The 26,052-nt window shown below is 34.4% G+C and overlaps 1 long non-coding RNA gene across 2 annotated transcripts in view; it reads right to left on the minus strand.

Moving 5' to 3' along the window:
• The window catches only part of LOC137854675 (uncharacterized), a 139,273-nt gene extending 118,251 nt beyond the window's left edge, over nucleotides 1–21,022 (minus strand). Inside the window, exon 1 of one of the 2 annotated variants that reach the window (XR_011095328.1) lies at nucleotides 20,886–21,022. This is a non-coding gene — a long non-coding RNA (uncharacterized lncRNA). The remainder of the gene's footprint in view (nucleotides 1–20,885) is intronic. The other variant, XR_011095329.1, reaches the window with a different exon arrangement.
• Between the last annotated feature and the right edge of the window lie 5,030 nt (nucleotides 21,023–26,052).

The following is a 26,052-nucleotide window of genomic DNA, read 5'->3' on the forward strand; positions in this document are numbered from 1 at the left end:
CACTATTTAGCTGCTGGACTGACATTTGGTAATTAAAAGTAATGATACTGTAATGTTGTGGATGTGGAAATCATGAGTATCCTATGTTGTGTTTTTTTTTTTTTTTTTTTTTTTTTTTTTTTTTTTTCTGAAAATTCTATCATTTTAAGATGAAGTATTATACTGCAGCTTTGTAAGATCTTAAATCTCTTACAGCTTTTGTACTAATGCAAGGTCAGACAGTTCATTTATCACTGCACGTTGGCTCACAAGACTACATTTCCTAGACCATTGTGTTTTGGGCTAAGTACTGCGCCTTTCAGCACAGCCAGTCTGTCTGTGTGCCCTTCAACACTCATGGCCCATCGAGCTCCTTTCCTTTTCCTTTTCCTGCCTCAGAAAACCAGCTGCAAGAATCCTAAATCCAATCCCCAGAACATCCAATCCCCATGGCTCTCCTTTCTTAATTCTAAGTCTCTTTTCACCTGTTTCCAAATATCATGTGACTCTCAGGTTTTAGTGTACACGCATGCATGTACCTGTTCTGGTAAAATGCTAGAGGAATTTAACTGGCTTCAGTAGGAAAGTTAAACCTGGCCAACAGAAAACTTATTGGGAATGGTTTCTGTATAGGAAGAACAGGTTAGGTAGACAGTAGGAATGAAACATTGTGCTAGGATTCATCCTGAGACAATGAATCTTCTTCCTCAAGTACTTACTCTTCAACAGAGCTTAAAAGCTTTGTTTGTGAAACTCTTTCATGCAGAGATGCACATCTCCCCTGAAAAACATAACCCCACAAGAGTCAGGAAGACTACAAGGAAAGGAGGAAAGAGCATAAGTAGACTTTTCCTCCTTTCAAAAGTCATGTTTTCACAGTCGTAATTTCACAGATTCCCATTTTTCTGCCTTGAGCTTTAAATTTCCAGCAGTCCACAGAGCACCACCAGTGCAGCTGGTGATACATGGCTGTAGTGGGGTGAAAAATTAACTGATGATTTGAGAAAATCTTGTGGGCTAATTCTTGTGTGGAGAGAGCTGAATAGTGAACTGATTAAGGATATGAGATTAATTATAACAAAGAGCCACTAACCTATGAATATATTGGAATGTGTCTGAAGCTTGGAATATATGGCAATGGAATAGAAGGAACCCCAATAAATAGGAAGGAAATGAAGAGAGTTCAAAAAACACTTTTAATTTTTCCCTCAGCAAAAAGGTAGATTTCACATGTAAAATATCTATTTAAAATTCCACTGTCCCCAATGGACTTCTTGCATTCCATTTTTATTATTATTCCTTATTAATCAATTATATTTAGAGATTTAATGCCACTCAAAGTTCAGACCTCAGTGTTGCCTTAATATGAAGTCTTCACTGCCACAGCTGATCATGGCTTTAAGAATAAATAAATAAATAAATAAGTATACATTTGATTTTCTCTGAGGCTTTTCTTGGAGAAAGGACTACTCTAGCTTTGAGGACTGAGACAAACCCCAAAAGCTTAATTGGTCTCCATAGGGAAACTTATGTTTAGGATGCAAAAAGACACCAACTACAGAAATAGAAAAAAGAATATGACAGTGCTGGGCTATTAGCTGACTAACTCATGCCAGTGTGAGCCAGTATGGACCCTAATTGCCTTGATATAAATCCTTTCCCAAGGCAGTAAGAGTGATAATGAGAAAGCACTGTGTAGGACTCAGATTTTTTTCTTAATTTTTGTAAATTTACTTACTTTTTTTTTTATTTTTTTATTTTTTCTAGACAGCTGTCTGCAAAGTAAATCCCATTTACTGCAACAGATTTTCTCTCCTTCAAAGCACTGATTTATTGACTCTGTTTGGACTGATATGCATTTTCTTGCACTCTACACAGTAATTTAAAAATTGTCATGAGGGCTTTCTCTTCAATAGGCCTTTTGCTCTGAAGAGATTCAAAAGAGACCTTGTTAGTTCTACTGTACTGAAAATACTATAAGATTTTTCTTGACAAGTAATCTTATACCCGTGGAATTATACCTTTAAAATAATGGTTTATTAAAAGTTCCACCCAATTTTCTATAAGATCTTGTAAAACTTTGTGCAGCTGCAAAAACTGGTCAGAAGAAAGTATTTAGTTAGACTGACCCTGTTCTTTGCTTTGAAAATCATGTCCTTCCCTATACTGGGAATTAATCTTCCTGAAATCTGTATGCTACTGAAAAGAATAGAGTATATTTAGCTGCCTTTTTTCTTGAAGGAAAAAAAAAAAAAAAAAAAGGAACATCTTCAGTAAAAACAGGTCAAAAAGAGGTTGGGAGTTACAGCTTTGGGAGGTACTTTATGCTAATTTAGACATTAACCTGGAATTTTGTTCTTTCATTTCACAAAAGTGCTCTTTAATTTCTCAGTAATATAAAGCTATCCAGAGAGAGAACAATCTTCTCTTCTCTGCTAAAGCAGTTGTCTTACAGGAAACAGAGGGCTGGTGTTAGACTTTTGGAATTATTGCTCAAATGCATGAAATAAAGTACAGAGTAAACAGTTCACCTTGTACTATATGTATTTTTAACTCTGCCAGAAGAAATTGCTGTACACTTTGAAATCTCTGTCTTTGCACATTTCAGCTATCTGCCAGGTGCTGATAGCAAGAATCAAAGATTTCTGGTAACTGAAATTGAACCCTCTAAACTGGAGTCTGAAATCAGGTTTAAAATAAAAATTAAGTAGCAAACATGATTTTAACTAAATTTCATTATGCTTCATTAAGTTTTTCCTTTCTATAATTTTTCATAGATCACTCCTCAATAAAACAGAAGTCTTAAATCCATGAGACGCTGGGGGACAATTAACTCTCTTAAAACGAGAAAGTAGAAAACAGAAGATATTACCATTACCTAGAAGATTGTATTGATCTATCTAATGCTTTGCCCACTCCAAATATCTTACAGTGGTGTCATCAAACTTGAAATTTTAGAATGTGATTGCTTATACCAAAGTTTAATTTCCCCTATTGTATTACAGTCATAAGCAATCATACTGAAAATATCCATGGAAATCTCTGTTATTATGCAATTCATACTCCACTACACTAAAGTACATACAAATATTCCTTTTCTTCTGCTTAGGTAAAAAAGATTCATAATAAAATATTAATTGCCTCCTAAGTTGTCTCTTCTGCCACATGTAAGAACTTCATTTTGTAAATTGTAGACAAAGAACTTGTTCTTGCTGTAGTTTCAGCTTTGCTGAAAAAAATATTATAGGGCATTATTGATTGCTCTTATAACTGTACAACTGTGTTGACAGTTTAAAGCACAATACAACCCACTCCTATCTCCTTTGGTATTTGTAAAAACAGCAGTCAGAACTCAGGTGCTAATGAATTCTTACACTATATTAATGTAGAATATTTAAGCATGTTAGGATGGGAAGATAGCAGGTAGGTTGAGGTAGGCTTCCTCAGCTAAAGGAAGAGTCCCAAAATCATGTACTTTTCAGAGAGTTAAAACTGACTTACATCAAGTAATTCCATGAAACTGAGATTCTTCCTCAAATTGCCAGTTTTTGCTTAGTGATATTCAAGATACAACTTTCAAGTCATAGAATAGAATAGAATCATAGAATATCCGGAGTTGGAAGGGACCCATAAGGATCATCAAGTCCAACTCCTGACACCGGACAGGTCTACCCAAAAGTTTAGACCATGTGACTAAGTGCACAGTCCAATAGCTTTTTAAATTCAGACAGGCTTGGTGCAGTGATTACGTCCCTGGGGAGCCTGTTCCATTGTACAACCACCCTCTCAGTGAAAAACCTCTTCCTGATGTCCAGCCTAAACTTCCCCTGCCTCAGTTTAACACCATTCCCACGGGTCCTATCACTAGTGTTTAAATCTTTAGCACTAGCTTTATTGAACAGAATACATTACTAATGCATCACAAGGGCTGTCCGAGGAAGAAAAGTTTGGCAAGAACAAATGCTGTGTACATTTTTTAAAATTTCTTCCCTTCATATTAAAATGTTGCAGCACTTGAAGAAATTAAATGAATTTTATGACCATGTTAGACCCAAACCCTAAATTTCTATGTTTATTAAAGCTATTTATGTAACCATATTTAGGTTGCCCATTGATGATTTGTTATCATTTTATACAGTTTTATATATATTTAAAGTATATAATATATATATATATTTATGTATATTATATATATGTGTATATGTACATGTATATACATATATATAATATGTGTATATTATATATATATAATATGTATATATTATATATGTTATATGTATTTATTTATATAAAAATATATGTATAATATACATATATATGTATATACATATACACATAAAATATACATGTATATATAAAATATATATAATATATATAAAATATATATTTATACTATATAAATTATAATTATTTATTTATATATATATAATGTATATATAAAGTATATATATAATATTTTACCAGAAAAAGCAAATTAAATAATACATCAGTCAATTATCTGTTCAGATGTCAATTGATATCAATCAGGGAGTGACATCTATCTCGTCTATCTTGAATGTTATTATTTTATTTTTTTGTTGTTGTTTAAAATTTAAAGTATTGCTGCTGAAATACTTTGTTCACCAATAACATTTTGCGTCATCTTGGAATCATTAGTCTACCACAGGCTTTCTTAATAACTTTAAGCAAAGATCAGTAAAAAAATTGTCTCATTAATTGCGATTAACTAAGTCAAGAGCAAGAAGGGCAATTCAAGACCAAATCAAATATCTATTTAATCTTCTTTTTTTTTTTTTTTTTTTCTAAATCTATATCTGACAATGGCACATGGTGGATGTTTATGGAAGAGAATAATATGGTAATATGGTGATATTCCCTAGCAATCATACCTGCACTATCATTTAGCTTTCTGATATATTCTGAGCTCTATAGGAATATTAATTTTTTTTAAAAAATGTATTCCCTCAAACCTTAACTAACAGGGAAAATCATGTTCCTAATTAAGACATGGAACCATGCAGTATTTGCACATGGGAGTTCTGAGTCTATGCAGTCTTCAAAGGTCTCTTTCTTATGCTGGTGATCTTTTGGATAGACTGGAACAGGAAACTAATACCCCACACAGTTATCCATAGTCCAAATGTATTTTTGATATCCAATACAAATGATATTGTCAGCTAGAAATAAACATGTTCAAAAATGACACAATTCATCCTTCATATCTGAGAGTAATACAGTATCATAACAGTGAAAGTGAACAATTCAGCATCAATTTACTTTTATATTACTAATGAAAATGAAAATTATACCATACCATAGCATACCATAGCATACCATACCATACCATAGCATACCATACCAAACCATACTATACCATGCATTTTTCTAAAGATTTTGACCTAGTTGTGCAAAATATATTTTCCTGTGAAATTTCTGACTGTAGTTCCTCTTACCATTCCAGTTAATGGCCATGTGTAATTACTGATTTGAAAGGAACTTAGGTTGTTTCTTTTCAGCTACATTGGTGGTTTTTGTTTTGTTTTGGATTGGTTTGGTTTTCTATCACTGTCATTTACCTCATATTCTTTCTCTGGAAGTAATATTTCCCTGACTTTATTCAAAATCATGATACAACATCCTAGAATTGTGCTTATGATCAAATGATCAAAGCTTTCGCATCTTGCTGCTTAGGTTGGTATAATGAAACCTTATTTGTATGGGAACACTTAGGAAAATTAAGACAAATAGCTAACGATATAGACTACTGTGCATTAATTAAAGGACATTAAACAATGTGAACGATCGCAGTTAGAATGTTAACTTCAGGCTGTTCCATGTCAAACTGGCTTGAATGGCAAATCCAGTTTAATTTGTCCCCTAGTGTCTGCCTGCTCCTGCCTCTGCTCAGTGCTGCCCCATCAATCGTTAGTTTTTGTAAATTCACACTAAGTTCACACTCTCCAGGCAGAAGCATCTGTCTTCTGGTTGTGAGAACTGAACCTCACATTCAAGTACACTCCTACTGGCCAGTTAGGCCAGAGGGGGTGAGAGACATGAATGGTTCCTTTACCTCTCAGGAAAGGTATCTTCCTGAGAGGTGAGTGCTGAATGCTGCCTCAGAGGCAGGATGTAAAGGCAAGGCCTCTTCATCTATTTTCTGCTGTGTTCCAGGAACCTTGGTTTTATACCTTAATGGGAAATAAGCACAAAGAAGATACTTGCTTCTATCACTAGTTTTTCTTCCTCATAGGAAAAGCCTAGGGGAAAAGAAAAAAAAAAGACTGGCTAACTTACCAGAGTCAAAAAAGGCCAACAATACTTTACTTGGAAACCATTGTGTACTGCATTAGTTTTATCTGCTAACATTAGCTTATTGTTTTTATACATTGCACATTGCAAAGTGCATCTTCTGCTATAAAGACAAAGGCGCAGCCAAGCTGCAGATGCTCTTATTAAACGTTGCATACATTACAGTATTCCTGCTAGCTTAATGATAGCCTAAACAGTTAATTTAACAGTTAATTACTGGGAGGATCATAGAGAGAAAACAGTAATTCTTAAAAATATACTAAGTCTAGTGCATAAATGTGTATTGAAAAGACGAGAAAAGGTTAATGATAAGAGAAAATGAACAGATACATGATAATATTAGTGTTAGGTTTTACAGAGCAGAAACATTGTCTGAAAGCAGGCAAAGGAAACACTCAAGGGAAAAAATATTGTTTTAATATAAGAACAAAAAGCAGAGAAGAGAAACTTAAAGGCAATTCAAGCTTATAAGCTAACTGAATTTAGCAGGAAGTAAGGAAGAAATAATATCTATTTCAGTTGCCTGCAACAGAAGCTAGTTATAAAATGGAAAATGACACTGTCAAAAGTGATTGTTTCAAAAATCAGATAGAGCTGAAATAAGTTGATGTTCCAGATAATAGCATGAGAAGTTCAGATATTAACTTAAAAACTTCTGTCGTATTTTCTTTCTGTGGTGTTTCAAACACCATCTAAAAAAATAGGCATGGGAGCTAAGATTACTAAAACATGTCTGTAAAAGATCCAGAGGTCATTAAAATCCTAACATTTCTGATGCTGTTTGTAGAATAATTGTGGGAAAGATATTTGCATATTAGTAATGATAGCTTACTTGTGGTGAATATTATAGCAAATACTTTTAAATAGTATTAATGTGCTCTCTCAAACCCATAGCCACCTGAATTGGGTTTATTGTTCAACACAATGAAAACAAACTTTTCTTCAGATGAATAATGTAACAACTATTTATTTAATTTAATCTGTTTATATACATGCATATATATGTTTATCTTACTCTGTTTTTAAAATTCTGCCACATTCAAAGTTAAAGATCACCTGACATTTATTACTACTGAAAAAATACTCTTGAGCTGTGACTTTTATCTATTTCAGCTTAGAGGCATATACATGCATACAGTTGTGAATAGAAAACCACACAGCAAGTCCTAAAAATGTTTTGAATAGAAGACTCTTTGTAGTTTACCAGTGGTTGGCTTACTTTCCTTTAAAACCCTTAAAACTTTGAAGATAATGTTGTTACTTTGAAAACTTTACAGTGCTCTGTTCGTATGTCGACCCATCCTGTCAGGGTCTTGGGAGACAACCTCTGAATGAGGCGGGTCTGTGAATGGGACTGGCTGCATTAAATTTCTTATGCTGTGTGGATCCTTTCCTCTTGATGCAATATTTTCCCTTTAAATATCAGTTTGTAATTGATGTCTCAGGTGTCTCTGATGTCTCTGATGTCTAACCTCTTGCCCTTGGCTGAACTTGATAAGCAGATGATTCAAACAGCTCATAAAATTCTTGCTGGGTCATTGAAAAGAATGACCAGACTGCTGAATTCCCTGGTGCAGTGCCATGTGGCATTACTGACTGCTTAGAAAGGGATCTGATTTGGTGGGTGTCCATAGCTTTCAAAGATGGATATGTAACCTGGCTTTCTCTGTTCTTTATTCTTTTGGCAGAATTGTATGCACTTCACTATTACTCTGTTGAATGTGTTGAACTGATGACAGATCTTGAACAGACCAACCAGACCAGAACAGATTGTGGGCAGCCAGATCCAAAGTTCCTTTGCTTGGGCCTGACAGTCTTGTTTAGAAATGTGTAAACCTGCAGTCATGGAATAGCTTGCACTAACAGTCTTGGGGCCTCAGAGAGGCCTCAGAGCAATGATTGGACTAAAGTTTTGACTCTGAGCTTTCCTGTAGCCTCAAAGTAAGTCACTTCATTCCTACCACAGTTTCTCTACCTGTAATATTGAGGGAGGTTAGGGACTCTAGGAGGTTAGGGAGCTTCAGGCTTCCATGACTTGTAGCTCTAGGACAGTAAGCGGCACAAAACCAGAGACCTTGCGGACAGATCAATACCATCAAAAACATCAATACATTGTCTTGGATCCAGGTGTGACTCCCTGGAGTCACACCTGCCAGTTGAAGCCTGAAGCTCTCTACCCTTGCACCAGAGATCTGGGATGGCCCTCCCATACCTCGTGAAGTACACAGAGGAACTGGTCTAGATCTGCAAACACTCAGAGTGGCAGTCACACAGCAATCACTGATTAAAATTTCACACTTCTTAATCTCCTGACAGATAATAACTGCCATGAAATAAGGAAGATGCACATTTTATGTGGTAGCTGATAAGCTTTGGGTGCTTGCTTCATTTGAAAAGTATTCGATTTCAGTGTTGTCTAGCAAAGTGTGGGATTTGGGTTTTAAAAGACAAGTTTGGGATAAGCTTGGAAAAGTCTGGTTTCAATACAGTTTTTATTTAGAAAATAAATACCAAATTTTGTATTTTGGCCACTGGCATCTAAATAGTTGTTTTCTTCTCCTTACTATGTGAAATTTTTGGGTTGACAACAAAAACAAACAAACAAAAACCACCACAACAACAACAACAAAAACATCTAGACAGATTCAACATTTACCCTCTTCTGTTTTCTTAAACTGAGCTTCCATAAGCTTGAGCTTCCATGAGCTTCCAAACTGCAGGTAATCTGAGATTCTTTGCTTAAAGTAGAATTAGACAGATGCAGGTATTGAAACTGTTCTCTAAGGCTAATTTGCAGACTATTCACTTCCTCAGTCCTTATAAGAGCTCTTGAACTTTAAATGACATTCTTTTTCCTTAGTTGTTGTGGAAAAGAAAAGAAAGGAGACTGAGCTTTGGTGTCATTTGGTATCATAACTGTTTTATGAACTTGGCAGTCAGCAAGTGATACTCATCTGTTATTTAAAATAAATGTTCTTTTGATAAATGGCATCAGCCTAACACTGGAGAGAGCTCTAGCTGATGAAGTACTATAGACTTCTACCTCAGTTTAGGTTAATAAACAGGAAAATCTCTAAAATCTATACTTTTAAAAATGTAAGTGATAGCTCTGTCCAGTTTTTTCTTTGGCAGATTTCCATTTATCATACACTTTAACACTGATGCTGACCTCCAGCATATGGCTATGGGTCAGGTAGATGAATTTCAACACAAATCAAAACTAAAAGGACTCATCTGGAGAGGTGATTGGTTTTGGTTAGGTTTTCATATTTAATGGTACAGAATCATCAATATTCTTAGCACAAATAAGAGCACATAAAAATGACACCAATCTGTTTATCTTGCATTATTTATTTTTAAAGAGAAATGATGGATGTGTTCAATTTGGTGTTATTTAAAAGCAATAATTTGTATTTAGTCCCCAAATTAATTTGCATGTCCTGACAATCTAACTTCTAGAAACATAATCCTGAGATATTTAATAACAAAGAAACAATTAGGTCTCTGTTTCAAACATCTAGACATTATTAGAGTTGATTATCAACATTTTCTTTAATTTATATAAATATTTCTCAGATAACTAGATTTTCTAATGAACTGTGCAACCAGTAAATAATGTGATGTGAAATCTTCCTAAAATATATAGCCCCTTTTATTAAATAGACTCTATCAGCCTACAGCTCTGCCCATGAAAATTCACTGCTATACTTTATATACTTCAATCATGGGTACAAGTGGGAAAAAAATGAAATGCACAAAAAGGGTCCATGTTAAGTTTCTCTAAGTATTTCTGTAAAGTCTGTACTGGGCTGCCTAGAAATAAATAGGCCATTCAAATACTCCAGATTGCAATACATTTTAACATATTCTGCAGAAAATGAAAGTGTTTCAATTGAGTAGGAATCATCACGAATTTATTACTACAGCTACTACAATGGATCTTGTGAGATCTTTTTGTTGTTGTTGTTGTTGCTGCTGTTGTATTGTGGGTAAATATATGTTATAAAACATGAAATTACCACAACTAATTTATTTTATGCTCCCTTTGATTCTGGCTGATTAGTGCAAATCAGATTTCGTGCTAGCCAACTCGATCAGTTAGTTCACTGTTAGGATCTTGGTGACAAAGATTATGGACTATGCAATACATTATTTCTTTCTGTTATTCCTACCATTTTTAAAATATTCATTTTTCTTAGTCTCAAATACAGAATGATTTTTCAAAGAATGTTAGGGCACAGAGTCTGTGTCTTTGGGCTGTAGCAGATGAGAGAGCTTTAAAATAAAACAAAACAAAGGCAATTTTTCTGTTCTTATTAATTCTTTATTTTGTAGATACCATGAAGTTATATCCATACAGGTTGTAACACTTGTGTGCAATATGTTCAAAAATGCATAGCAATTTGTCTGGTATTTTGGGCAGGAAGAATGTGGGGTTATTTGGGATTATTTGGGATTTTAGTTTTTATTTAAAGCCATAATGTTAAAGATATGAACCGAAATTGTGGATTCTTTCTCATAAACTTTGAATGATTTAAAAAAAAAGATGAAGAAAGAAAAAAAAAAAAAGAAAGTTTCAGCCAGAAAAAAACTTTTCTATGGTCTATTTTTTCTATGTACAAGTATTTCATAAACTATCTACCTACCTTCCAAAAGGCTTTTCCAGTGTCTTTTCCAGGAAAATAAATCTAGAAAAATATGCTGATGCAGTTTCCTAAATATTACATATCTCCCACAACTTCCAAATAACATTATCTTAAAATGCAGAATGTGAAAATAAATGTGAACCAATTCAGGAAAACACGTAAATATTTAAAATTAAATGTGCCTACAATTTGTATTTTTTTTCATGTTAGATGTCACTTATTTGTTGGGTTTACTGATATCTGAATTTTTTAATGCCTTGTTTTTCATTAAAGAATACCAGAAAGCTTTAGAAGCATTAAGTAAAATTTCATACAGAATAATCCTGCTAAGAATTGTATGTTAGAAATGGAAAAACAGCATCATTTAAGGTAAAGGGCTTGCCCCAATTCACATTGCATTTTAGTAGCAAGGGAAGGAACAATTCATGGGAACTGTCATTCCTATTCAACATTTTCTATATATATTATCCGAATACATGTCAAAATGTGATATCACACTTTTTTGTGCTTTATATGCACATGGGCGACCTCTTGTGTAAGTTAACCCTTAGAAGGTGTAATGATTACCTACAAAGTCTTAAGCATAAATAGATGGTTCGTTTTCACCTGTTCTGTTGAACCATATCTCTCTATAAGTTTCTCTTCATTTTCCTTAGAAGTGAAACATTTTTGTTGTCTCTAATGAAAGCTACTTCTGTAAGTCTTTTCAGTCTCTATGTGTGTATGTGTGCTTCTTTTTAATTTCTGCTTTCTGTGTTTTAATTACTTAGGATGAAATCAAACTTGATTTTCTTTAAAGCCATCATTAAGGGTTCTTGTAATTTTTATTGTGTGCATCTGCACTATAATATCATGAAACAATATATTCACCTGCCTCCTCAGTGAATGCATTATTACAAAACTGACTAAGGTATTTGGAGTTTGGGAAGCACATGCTTAAACGTAGTGAATTTGGGAACTGACAAGAATTAAATATTTGAAACACAAATAAGGTTGCAAAGCTTCACTTTCAGTCATTACTTTCGGTGATTACTTTACCAATTACTTATTGATCCTGTTCTCTGCTGGATTTGTTGTATGCTAATTGCGGACAATAAAAAGGAAATATTTGCTTGACTGAGATACAGATTTACTGAAAGGACTCCAGAGATTTTAGATTCTTCTTTCTTCTTTTTCTCTCATTTATTCCTCTCAGTTTGGTGTGGCAACATGAAGTATATTAAGCTGTTGTGATTAAATGTTTCCTTGGCTCTGCCCAGTTATTTTGAAATTGGTCCAGGTAGGTAGTTGTCCAGAAGTCAATCAAATAGTAAAACCTGTTAGTTGAGATTTCATGTACTATGCCCATATTTCTAATCTTGTTCAATAGCTGGAGACTATTTCTCCAGATACGATTCTCATTGATTAAACTGATGTAAAAAGACAGCTTATGTGTCTCCTCAGTTCCATCTGCCAGTATGTCACCTTTACTCTTGCACTTGTCTTTGTGATAGAAGACATTTTTTTCCTTGGGTTTCTGCCATACTTAACAGTGTGGCAGGCTGGTTCATTTTGGGGGTTCTTAACCCCTCCACCCCCCCAAAAAACAAACAAACAAACAAACAAACAAAAAACTTACCACAGTACTGAGTATCGGAAGCCAATAAATTGCCCAGAGAATCTGTGGATGCTGCATCCCTGGAAGTGTTCAAGGCCAGGTTGGGTGGGGCTTCCACTGGTCTAGTAGAAGGTGTCCCTGACCAGGACAGTTGGAACTGTCTAGTAGAAGGTGTCTAGTAGAAGGTTGGAACTGTCCTGGTCAGGGACACCTTCTACTAGACAACCCTGTCTAGTTCCAACCCTGACAGTTGGAACTGGGTGATCTTTAAAGTTGCTTCCAACACAAACCATTCTGTGATTCTATGATTCTAAGAAATGTTGTATAATGTCATCGTGTAGATTCTTGTTTCATAGTTAGTTCTGCAAATCAAGTGATGGAGGGTTAGCTTGACAAAATGACAAGAGCTTTATATACTTCATTCTATAATAAATACTTTGTGTTTGAAATTAGAATGGCCAACACAACAGGAATTCTGTCTTACTATGACAATCAACAAATTGTGAAAAGGTATAGTATAGCTCAGGCATGCATGACTGAAAAGCAGATTTACAATGCTCTGTTAGACAGTTGCAGTCCCTACATGTTCAATGAAGAGATTCACAACCCCATACATAATCTGTATATAGAAACATGACTGCTTTTATAAAATGACTATGCAATTTTAAATGCAGAAATCCACTGTTGTCCCTTTTTTAACTGCTATGGGCTGATGTGATAATTAGTAGGTCACAGAGTCAGTCATAAAACAACAGAACCCTGGTATCTTACTTTGTAGGAAATTACATGAACTGAATTTCATGAAATGTACATTTCATAAACTGTAATTTCATGAATTACATGAAATTACATTATTCTTCAATTTAATAAGAATAAAAGAATGTGGCCACCAAGAGAATGATAACTTTTCTGAATGAAAATTACAATGAATACTGTGCATTGTGCTTCAAGCAGCTCAGGTCTGTTGCTATATGTTACACATGCTTGGAACACACCTAGTAGATTGCATCTTGAGGAGAGGCATTTCAATTACAACAGGCAACCTGTTGGTGACGTGTTTTTTTGCATCTTGAGAGGTCTTGATGGTAGCTTTAAATGTGGATAGCACTATTATTTTTTCACCAGACCAAGGAACTGTATCAGTGGTGTCAGCGTAGTAGTGAATGGGACATGCATTTTGTATGAAGTTCCATCGTTCTTGTCTATAGTTGCATATCTGGCCAGGATCTAACTTAGGAAGGAAAACAAACTGTGTGGAGGCAGCTTCTTCATGTTTCACTATGTTGTGAGCTGCAAGAGACAAGGATTCATGTTGCACTATGAGCTGCTTCTCCATGAAGCATCAAAACAGATGTACTGTGGATAGGTTTTATGGATTTCTGAACTTGGAACCCAATATAGTCAGTTTTCAGGAACTCATTTGCTATTTTTGGTCAATTCCAAGGTGTTTCTGTATTCTCTAGAATCTAAGAATGTGTCAAAGAATCTTGAAGCAAAAAGAGACAAATATTTCTGTAGTATGCATAGAAGCACCACACAGAAAGAATGTCAACATAAAGTATGTAGGAGTACAAAACTAATTCCATTATAAATTTGTTATTTCAAGAATATCAAAAAATCTGAAATATGATAGGTAAAATCTCTAATTTTAAAACCAGCCAAAGCATTTTTTTTTGTGTGTGTATTCAATAGTCGAGTCAAAACAAACTTACGTTTTTATGTTTGTATAACTGGTACGACAGTCTGTTATATGGAATCTTTCATTATTACCTCATTCATAGCATGTTAGAAATTTATGTAAGAATTTTTCATTAGTTGTTCATACAAGAGATTTTTTTCTGGTTTTGGTGTTAACCTTCACCAATTATTTGTATTACCATTTAAGTTTAGAGAGAAATGTTGAATGCAAAATAAAAGCAAAAATCTAATTGAAATTGTGATAGATTCAAGAAACTATTGCTCATACATAGAGAAAGATATGACACATGCACGGTGAATCTGATTTATGATTGATGAATTTGGCAGCCCACCTTCTGTTAAGATTGATTTGATACATCTGCAAAAAGAAGTACAAATGAAAAGTAACGATATGAATATTAAAGTTACCTAAGGAAAACTTTTAATATCAAAAGGTAATCCATCCATACATCTAATCAGAAGTTTTACATAATGACTGTACCAATATATAGGGTATAGCATGTTCAATTTATCCATGATTAACACACATGAAAAAGTAAGAAGGCAACATTTATTTTTGAAGTTATGAGGAAATCCAGGTATGACAATTTGTAGTGACCAATGCTAACAGTTGCAAATAAGCAATCCTTTTCCCCTGACATTTGTGGTTAGAAGGACTGCTCAGGCAAATACATAATATAATGTTTGTGTAGCATTGGGGAGTTACATTTTAAAAACACCACATTCCAGTTGTACTTAGTATTTATCCTACTCTCAGTAAAATCTCAGTCACACCAAAACAGGGATGACCTTAGTGAGGCAGGCTGAAGCACTCAAGGCTGGATTCTACAAAGACATCACAGAAAAGACTCAAGAAGACTTATTTCTGCATTTTTCTCTTTTACACCATCTCCACCTTATGAACCTTGTGATTCATTTCTGGACTGCCATACTGTTGTAGCAGAAGAAATGAGGTTTCATCCTTTCAACTTAATCTAGATCCTAGTAATTAAGGTGCTTTTCAGATCAGAAAAGTTTTCCATTTAGATTTAATTTGAGATGAACCCATGATGCTGCTCCTAAAAACAAACAGTAGTTCCCAGATGTCCTAAAAAAAAAAAAAAAAGACAAAAAAAAAAAAAAGACAGAAAAGACAGAGAGAGACAGATGGAGATAGTCAGACAGAGACAGACAAAAAGACAAAACAATGAACCAATTTTTTCAAAAAAATGATATGAAAAAAAGGAAAAGTGTTATATGGAGCTGTTGTTTGCCTGATTTCTGTACTTAACAGCAGGAGAGTAGTGAGATTTCACCGACTTTCCAGTGTTTTGGTTTCTTACTTTGAAATACCTAAGTGCTTTCTTTGATTAAACTATAGTGTAAATAAAAAACTTGTTGAAAATTGTTGGCATGTAACTACATAACTTCCTGGAAAATCTAAAGCTGTTGAAGAGGAAAACTGCATAAATTCCTTGTGTGTCTTGAAAAATTCATACCATATTCATGGCATGGGAATTTTTAAAGCAATTTATTAAAAATCAGTTATGTCATTTCTAATTTAAACATAGATTTATTTAAAATCAAGATTAAAATGTGTCAGAAAATTTTAGTCATCTGCAGATAACAGTGAAATGTTGCGTACACTTCTGCCACTTGGACAGCTTATTAACGTGAGGCTTACATACAATTAAGAGTGTAGATAGTTCTTCACCCATTTCCCAAGATACCCAATGATAAGGAAACTGATCTGACAGTTAGTAAGTGAGTTATCTCTGCCTGCTGTGAGACCAGGCTAAGCCTTCCCCAGGAGTAAACAGGTTAGCTTTCGTTTAGCATGACTGATAATGGTCATTACGTTAGCTTCTGGAGCACATCTGGCTCATCATGAAGGCAGAGCAAAGAGTGTCAGAGCGAGACCCTTGCCTTGAGACAGGTTTGTCATGAGACTACAGCTTTAATGATGATATTACAATGTAAGATGTCTTCTCATCTTAACATTTTATGTTATAGTAACCTATGAAATGACAAAGATTCATGATTCATATAAATTAGATTAGTTCAAAATACATTTTAGTGAGTAATGATTGACACAAGACAACAGCAATTAATCATGGTGGTGCAATAATGGCTTTGTGGTGACTGATCTGAAAATCTGCCTTCAAGAGATAGCATTACAATTATCATCTGAACTCAGTGTCTTCTTTCATAGAGACAAAGCACATTATCTTAATAATTTCTTTTAATTTCTGTTTCACAGAGAATACAGTAAAGCAATGGCAAACTAGCTTTCATCTTTCACAGAAACCAAAACAAGGAAAACAATCCTTATCAATTTGACAATATCTCATTAATGACCTGTTTTCTCCATTGCAAATTTTGTTTCACTTTGCTAGTGCTTTCCAACTTCAGACATTTAATACTGATTTTTTTTTCTATTTAATGTTATTTAATGTCAGTTTATCTGAATCATTTGCTTTATATTATTTTATTATTTGCTTTATATTATTTATATTACATTGCATATATTCTTCCAAAAGAAAAGAATGCTACTGATGTGTTTTAACATTACTACAGCATGAAAGAAATACACTATACTCCATACCAACAAAAACAGAGGATCTCAGTTACTGACATAATACATAATGCTTATTTCGCTTCCTGCTGTGAATTTTTAAATTTTTGCTACGTTATAGCCCATTTTGCCATCTAGTTGAAAATCAATGAAGAGGGAAAAGGCAAGTTCTATCTATAGAGAACCCCAACACTTTTTATGAGAACCAAATTTAGCTCAGTCCCTGTGATGTCCTATAAAGGGCAAGGCAATATCTAGATTTTAAGAACAGAATGTTCTTACTTCTGCTGTTAGTACATGTCTGTCTGGTCTTGAAGTACAAGTTAGTGAGACTGTGTTTCTGTAAACTAAAAGTGTATTATCAACGTGTATGTCACGCATTGGATGATGGTCTTTCATCTGCAACAATTGCAAGTACTCTATAAAAATTTCATGAGTGTATAATCTCCAAACAAGAAAACAGTTCTTAGATCTTATCACAATAATATTATTCAACTTAATATTTTGTGACATCAGGATGTCTCTGACAAAAGAAAAAAATGCAAGTCTTGTTAAGGTCCAGAAAGGCCAGTTGTAATGACTGTCAGTTGAAGTCAAAAGATGTCACCACAATTTACAATTACAGCAAGCATAATATTTCAGTCTGTGTATTCAATTAAATATATGCTGAAATTACAGATTAAAAATAATTGGGAAAAAAAAAAATATCTGGTTGATGTTTCAATAAGGACCAGTCTAGTCTATTGTCTGAATGTTCTGACAATAAAAAATATATAATGCCCGTTACACATGTGCATAGGAGCCCTGAAAAGGCTCTCCTCCCGCAACATTACTCACTGGAGGAAAAATAAGTGTTCTCCAACTCCGTAAGCAAAATTTATTCTGCCTGTGGCAAGTAAGCCAGTCAGAAAGCCAGTTCCACTATCCATCTCTGGTCTTTCCTGCTGGCCCATTAGAGCAATAAGAGACAAGCAGCAGGGTCAGCAGGGTCAGAAGTTGGCTCTGATTGATGGTGCTCAGGGACTATCATGCCCAGGTAGCAAACCCTGTAAAAGGGATACAAGCGCTTCATGGAGGGAGGGATGATGTGAATCACAGGGCAGAGTTTGGTTGTGACTGGAGTGATGACTTCAGTTAATTCTCTGAAGTGTAAGAAAAGGTGACAGAGTGTGAGGAATGTTGAGAAGAGGTTTGGTTTGGGCAAGTAGCAGGAAGGTGCCCCTCTTCCACATCTGCTCAAAGTAGAACATAGGCAATGACCAGCAGGCTCCTTATCTTGTCCACCACTGCAATCATATGATTAACTGCTTGATTATATGCACATAGTCCAGTAAACTCTGAAACCAGTCAATATTCTTATTTTAAAGTGTGTAATACTGAAAGTCACTGCAGCTTACACAAGTTCACTCTAAAACTGCACAAGCAGAACACAGTAATCTTTAATGTTTGATAAATATGCAGAAAGATTGGACTTAGTCCCTATGCCATAGTATCGTGACAAAACTTATAAAACACTGCTGTTCTCAGAAAACAAATCTGTCTGCACAGTGAAACTTGTGGGATAAACTGAAGTTCCTTTTCATTTTAGCTATTATTCTAATAATTTCCATCAGAAGTGCTGATGCCTTAGGAGTCTCCACTCTATGCTATGCCATGGCATATTTAGTTATATATCATACATACATACACATATATACATATACATATAGAGCATATATATATACATATACATTGTAGAGCTTAGGGATATGGTTTAGTGGGGACTATTTGTGTTAGGTTAGAGGTTGGACTCGATGATCTTGAGGTCTCTTCCAACCTAGAAATTCTGTGATTCTGTGATTTGTCATACTATGTTTCCATAGTCAATCAAAGGAAAACAGGGAAGTTTTCTACTTCTGCTGATTTTCTAGCTAACACAAGCAGAGCTATCTGATCTAACTTGGCATACATCTGCTGGCCCAAAGAAAGGTGGTATCTTTTTACAAAAATGCATGAAAATCTATGGCACTTCTCCAGTCTGATTACAAGCATTTTGCAAGGAAGATAAACTTAAGTTTGATTTGGGACTGCACACAGAAAAAAATATACCTACCTACAGTAATACCTGCATGTTTTTACTCATGGCACCTGCTTATCTTGGTGAGAGAGACACAGACATGGGTCAGGGTCTTTTGTGTCATAGGCATGTAACCATCTTACTATGAGGCTCTAAATCTATTTTGATCTAAACCATGCATCTCTCTGTTAGGACCAAATCATCAATCAACTTCCATGAAGCAACTGTGGATTATTTTTGTTTGCTTGAAAAAAATAAATAAATAAAATTTCAGTTGGGGCATAAAATGAGGTAAGAACAGGCCTAGTTATTTCTTTTTGTGTGATTACACAATTGATGATTTTAATTGTGAATTTAAAACTTGATCCTAAAAATATTTATTAATTTATTTTAAACAGAAAGAACAGGTCACCCTATTAGTTCAAGTGGTGACTTTTTTTTAAACCATTCAAACTTTAGTGGTTATTCCACTCCTTAGTGCATTTCAACACCTTTCTAGAAGCAGTTGTACTAGAAATTGTATTACCTTAAATTCAGGCTTATAACCTTATGATTTTGCTCCAAAGGATATGCTATTATGTTCATGCCAAAGTTAGAGTTCTTATGTGGGTGGAAGTCAGTGGAGTACTATGAAAAGTACTCCATATGAAGCTGAATTATACTTTCTTTTAACACTTTTTAAAATGTTATTTTGTCTACAGTTTTTGTCCTACAAGCTTTGTTTTTATTCTGCTAATCTATTTTATTTTTTGTGAGGCCAATAGAACTGCTAGTAGCTTTCCTTCAGATTAAAGTTAATGTTACTTTCATATTAGGTAAGCAGGAACTTTCCTAAAGTTTTATCAAATACGCACCAGGAAAAAAAGCATTCCATAAACAGGAACAAAGATTACCTTCTCCTATAATGACAGGAGATAAAAAACATTGTGAAAGAAAGTTGTGAATGAAGGTCACTTTACCTATAACAGGGAACAGAATTAAGAGTCTTCCAGATGGAATACAAGATATTAGACTGCATTATCTAAGTGTCCAGGCTTTAACTTTGCAGACTAGCATAAGCAGTATAAAAATGATCCCATTACACAGTTATTAAATTATTCTTGAATTATTTTTTTTTTTAATTATGAGATGAAATTCTGTTGTTTTCAGCACTGCTAACTAAAATAATGAGTCAGAATCCTGGTGTTGGATTAAAAACCTAAGGGTCTTCTTAAAATAGAGAGTATTTTGTGGTTTTATGGTTTTGGTTTGGATTTGGCTTGGGATATTCTCATGGTAAGATTTTTCTTCATATTTGCCAACTTTTCTCTAAAATAATATAAACTTATCTTTACTGCTCAAATATGTTTCTATCTAATATTCCCATGCCTACAAAATCTACAAAATCAGATTCCACAATGCTAAGGAGTGATAGCCCTATTGTATACACAATATGCAGGCGCTGCAGATCATTAAAATTCCATTTCCCCTGCATTCGTCATGGAAAAAAAAAATAAAAAAATGTCTTCTCTAATAGAGCTGTAAATTCTATGTCTTTTTACCAAAGCTTGCTTTAAAGAGTAAACTATTTGAAGTAAAAACATTTGTTTGTGATATAGAGTTTTGTTCCTAGCATATCTCAAATACTCACACACAGACACACACACAAACCTTTAGAGATTGCTGGAGTAAGGATTGATGCATATGCTGCACAGACATTGCTATAGTTGTAAAAGACAGATGAAATGGAAAATTTCTGGCCACTGAATACAGAATAGAGAGAATATTTACTCTGTACTTTATGTTGTACTGCTTTAAATATATATAAATAATAGTATAATGTTAACCAAAAAAAAAAAAAAAAAAAAAAAAGGAAATTCAGCCAAGTCCAGAAGACTTAGAGAAAACAAACAAACAAACAAACAAGCAGAGATCCAAATGGTTGTCTTAATTTAGATCTGCTCTTCTCCTTCAGTTTATTTTAAAGCTCATATATATTGAGTTTTGAGAGTAGCTCATTCTCTGAAATGATAAAAGCAAAACTATTTTAAAGTCAAAATTTCTTACCAAAAACATAAGATGACTTTTTGGTCTTCTTTTCTATATCCACTTTGACAGCCACCAGCATGCTCTGCTTCTTAGGCAGAGATGAAATGACTAAATATACAGAGGGGTATTTCCTGAGTCCTATCAGAAAGGGAGTAATTTCTGAGGCAAGAAGAGATATTTACAAAGTTGTCTTTTATATGATTCCTCTAAGGACATTTCAGACATATGGTGACATAACCTGAAGAGTATCTGCATGTACCCATTGTAAAACCAGCAGGAAGGACTAAAACGCAGCAACAGATGACAAGTAATTCCACTGAATCTCAGGTCTCCAATTTCTCTACTCAAATCTCAATTCCTAGTCATCTTTCAAGACTGTTAACAAATACCAATTCCATACATGTTTCTCTCCCCCGAATTAACCATCAGTTCCTATATTCCTATTCCAAGTTTCCTGGAATCAGAACACTTCCTTCAACACATACACTTTAATGAGGCTGTCTGAATTTATATTAGTCTATCTGAATTTTTGTCAGACAGATTCTTCTTTCACAAATCCTGGAGGAATCACTGAGAACATTCAGTATCTGCTCATTTTAGGTACCCACCTATACATGATCTATAGCAGCCCAGAGTGACAATTTCAGAAAAAGTCACAGAATCACAGAATCATCTATGTTGGAAGAGACCAAACTCTGACCAGTCCTCCACTAAACCATATCACTACGCTCCACATCTAAACGTCTTTTAAAGACCTTCAGGGATGGTGACTCAACCACTTCCCTGGGCAGCCCATTCCAATGCGTAACAACCCTTTCGGTAAAGAAGTTTTTCCTAATATCCAACCTAAACCTCCCCTGGTGCAACTTTAGCCCATTCCCCCTCATCCTGTCACCCTGCATGTGGACCAATCCCCACCTCGCTACAGACTCCTTTAACGTACCCATAGAGAGCAATAAGGTCACCCCTAAGCATCCTTTTCTCCAGGTTGAACAATGCCAGCTCTCTCAGCTGCTCCTCGTAAGACCCCTCACCAGCTTCGTTGCCCTTCTACAATATATATGTGGAGAATTTAGCTACCAATTTTTTAGCAAATCTGAGCATGTGTGCAACATCCTTACAGCTAGATCAGACCGTGCTGGATATTAGAAAATTTGAAGAACAGTAAGAAAAAATAAATAATAATAAAAAAATCTTGCTGAAGATAAACTCCTTTCCCCACTTTCCTGCTGCCAAAGTCCAGTTTCAAACTATGGTTTCTTGAAGAAGATTCTGTCTGAATGTTTTAACCTAAAGCAATGTTTTTCCTCTATCACATTCTTGGATATGGTTACTTGAAAAAAAATTCAGGTGAAGTAAGCATCCTGCACAGATATTTTCTGCCTTGGTTTGGTGTTCAAAAACATAGCTAAATACATTGAAATGATGAACAGCTGTAAACAATAAGATAGATAAAGGGAAACCTGGTGAATAAAGTATTGGAAAAATATGAAAACCGCAATAGCCTGTGTTGGACACTCTGGTGACAAAAGACAGAATTTTGTTTGCTAGAGGTAGTTAGGCTGCCAGCATATGTCTTTATTAACTGTATAACTCAGCTTTATTTACTATCCACACAGTATCTCCTCATATAACTCTTTTTTTTACAGACTGACACACACACAGAGTTAATAACAATTTCTTCTCTGTTAGACTTTCTAAAGTTTTTAAAAAATCTGTGAATCAAACCATCAAAAACAGATATTCAATATATGCAGTTAAGAGCAATAGGGTGTCTATAAATTTACTGGAAAAAAAAATAGATAATCAAATTCAGTTTGTTTAGAGGTAATGGGAATAATGGCCTCAAATGCTGTCCTAACTGAACTTTTACTCTAGGAAGGATTTTCTCTATATAATTATATGTTATAGATATAATATTTATAATTCTCAACAGATGTTTCTCTAATCTCTACTTGAAGACTTCCAGTATTGGAAACATTTCACTTTCCTCACTGTTCCCGTGTTTCAATATTGTTATTAAAAGTTTATCCAAAAATTTAATCTCTCTTGCTCCAAATTAAGACCCCTGCTCTTACTGTCATTCATAATCAATGAGCAAAACAGAATACTTTCTTCCTTGATATCCTAGCTTTGAGGACAATTATGTCCCAAAAGCTTCTCTTCTCTGGGCTAAATACTAATTTGTTCAATATTTCCTTATAGATTTTATTTTCTGGACTGCTGGTCATAATTATTACTCTACTCAAGGCTCTTTTCAGAAGGTCCAACTCATTCCTGAAATGCCTTTTGCAACACTGGAAGCACTATGCCAGCTAGAGCTTTTCCATTTTTGGTTGAGCAGACTTTGCAGGTCTGACAAGCTGCAGTTCTTTTTATATAATCACACATGGTGTGTGTCTTCTTTGCAATAGTGCAAAATGTTTCACAACAAGGCAAAAATTGAAATGTTAATGTTCAGCTTCATAACATGCAGTGCTCTTTCTATCCACCAAACAACTTCTTGCTCACATTTCTGTGTTTGTGTCACTGATTATTCTTGCCCTCGTTACATTATATCTTGCTCCCAGTATTTCTCAGAGTGCAACTGCCTGAACATAACAGGGTACTGGGGTTTCAGTACAACAGACACTTTCTGAATTCCTACCAGGTCCCCTAACCATTTTTATTGCTCTTCTGATCACATTATGCTAATAACCATGAAATTAGTCTTAGGTGCTTCAAATTAAGTTTAAGCACCTAAGTCCACTTGAGAAATACACAAATCTACTCACTTGATTAGTGGTTCATATACACATGAAAGAATAATGTAATCTACCCCAAATTCCCCTAAATTGTAATTTAGACATCTGATAACTATATGGCAATCCAGTCTACCTATTACATTAACACCATTTTAATACAAAAATAATTAGGTTCTTCCTTAATTAGCTGACAGCATTTTATGAAACTAAGCTACACATGCTTGTTCAGAAGTGCCTATTATAGGTCTTGAGCTTCTTATTAAGTGTAGAGCCTGTAACTAAAATGAAGGTCTCTGAAAAAGCCTGATCAGCCTTAAGAGTAAGGAGGAGTCAGACTGTAAGTTAGACTGTCTCCTAAACATGCTAAGGAAGGAATTAGTGACACTTTCTTCTTATGAGCCAATAATAATTTAATCAATGTAATTAAATATATATATATATATATTACAGCATTACAGTATGACCGTCTTCAGACCAGCTCACTTGCAGTGGAATCCACTCATCCTTACAGACTTTAATTTTCCAGTTAAGGACCTATACTTTGTAGAAGACTAAATCTTTAAAGCCCTTTCTGTTGCCTCAGGGACTAAATTTAGTTTCTTATGTTAGGAGAAAAGGTCTCACCCTTAGGCAAAGTAACACTTAAATTAGTTGAAGTGATCTCCATCATAAAGTTTAGTCACTAAACCAGGTACTGAAATCCTGCCAGAGTACATATCTGATGAAGGTGCCATTTTTGCCTATGCAGATTTCCTCAGTGCCTGATTTATATTCATGACTATGCTGGTAGCCCCCAGTGGATTAGATTTGAAGATTCTAGTGAAATACAGAAATTGATCAAAGTAGCATAACTAAAGCATTCTTTATTTTCAAAGCTCCTTGCAAACACGAACTAAATCAGGCACCTTCCACATTATAATTGAAAACCCAAGTGGCAGAGAGCTGATAATCTTTCATTGAAAACTAGTTAAAAGGCATGTGGCTATACACAGTAAATAAATGACATTATCCTTCTATATGTGGAAGCTGAATAAAAAAGAGTTGGACAAAGGAAGGGTGGATTCTGTCATGTTAGATAGTATGAGTTTTATTTCTCTAACAACATGTCTCAGAATGCTTATGAAATTTCAAACACGTGAACCCCATGAAATGGAGAATTAAATTAATTAACTCTTGCCCTAAGTTAATTGCCTGTAATGCTTGGCTTTTACGTCAAAACATCCTGAATATGAAAACTTTGTCTCTGTTGTAATCTGAAATCTTCGTTTGGAAACCACTTCATCCCTTCCCCCAGTTTCCAGCTGTTACTTTTGCAATAATAGTATTTGACATTAAGTAACAAGAAGTAAGCTGAAGAGAGGATGTTAGCTCAGCCAATGTCATATCCAGGTACAAGTGAAATCTGATGCAGACAGCGTAAAAGGAATGAGCTATGAACTGAAGCTGCGTTTTCGTGAATCAGATGCAGACAGAGATATTGATATGACTTGAGCTTCAGAAGACCCAGTTCAGACACTCACAAGACCTTGATTACTTTCTTGATACAAAAATGTGTTATTAAAAAACCCACAAGCTTAAAAATCAGGCTTTTATTATGTTATAAATAATGTTAATATAAAAAAGGATGTTATAAATTCGATGCATGTAGAGAAACTTTGCATTTTGTTTACCTGCTAGAAAAGAACATTCTTAATTTGTTGTTTCCTGGAACTGTGTGAAATCTATACTTAAATATTGATTGAAAATTTAATTGGCAATTGTAAAGGTAATATTGGGAATGGCAAAAAAATAAAAATAAATAAATAAATAAAAAATAAAGGAACAGCAAAATCAAAAGAACTTCAATAACTATTTGAACATTTCCCATGAAGCTCCAGAACATGAAAAGAAATCTACAGAGGGAAAAAATAGATATGGGATGAAATATGTTTTTAAAAGTATCCTACTTGAGAAGGACCACTTTGAAATATTGAAGGGATTGCATTGTTTGTTTTGAGCTCTTAGAAACTAGAAGCTAACTCAGGATGAATTTTCAAAGTGGTCAATTTTGAAAGTATTTATAAATCGATGTAATGGTGTATAATTTTTTGCACTACCCAACTTTTTTTTTTTCACTTTTTTTTTTTAACCCTTTAATCTTTTTATTACCTTCATGTAATATTTAAGAAACAGTTTCTGATCATCAAATGACATAAGAATGCAACAAAGTAGAAACAGCTCTGCTATGTTAAATGAGAAACCAGTCAGAACTCAGACCCATACAAATGTCTAAGGAGAATATAAGAAAGGACATAATGTAACCACCTTTTGCTAGTTTTCAACCTGTTACTTCATAATTTCATTATTTTTTTTATTAACAGTAGGGTATCATAAAATATTCTCCTAACATAGGGATTAAGGAATATTTAATTTCTATTAACTTTATCCAAATGGTTGCACAA

The sequence above is a fragment of the Anas acuta genome, chromosome 3, assembly GCF_963932015.1.
Source record: "Anas acuta chromosome 3, bAnaAcu1.1, whole genome shotgun sequence".
Taxonomy (NCBI): Eukaryota; Metazoa; Chordata; class Aves; order Anseriformes; family Anatidae; genus Anas; species Anas acuta.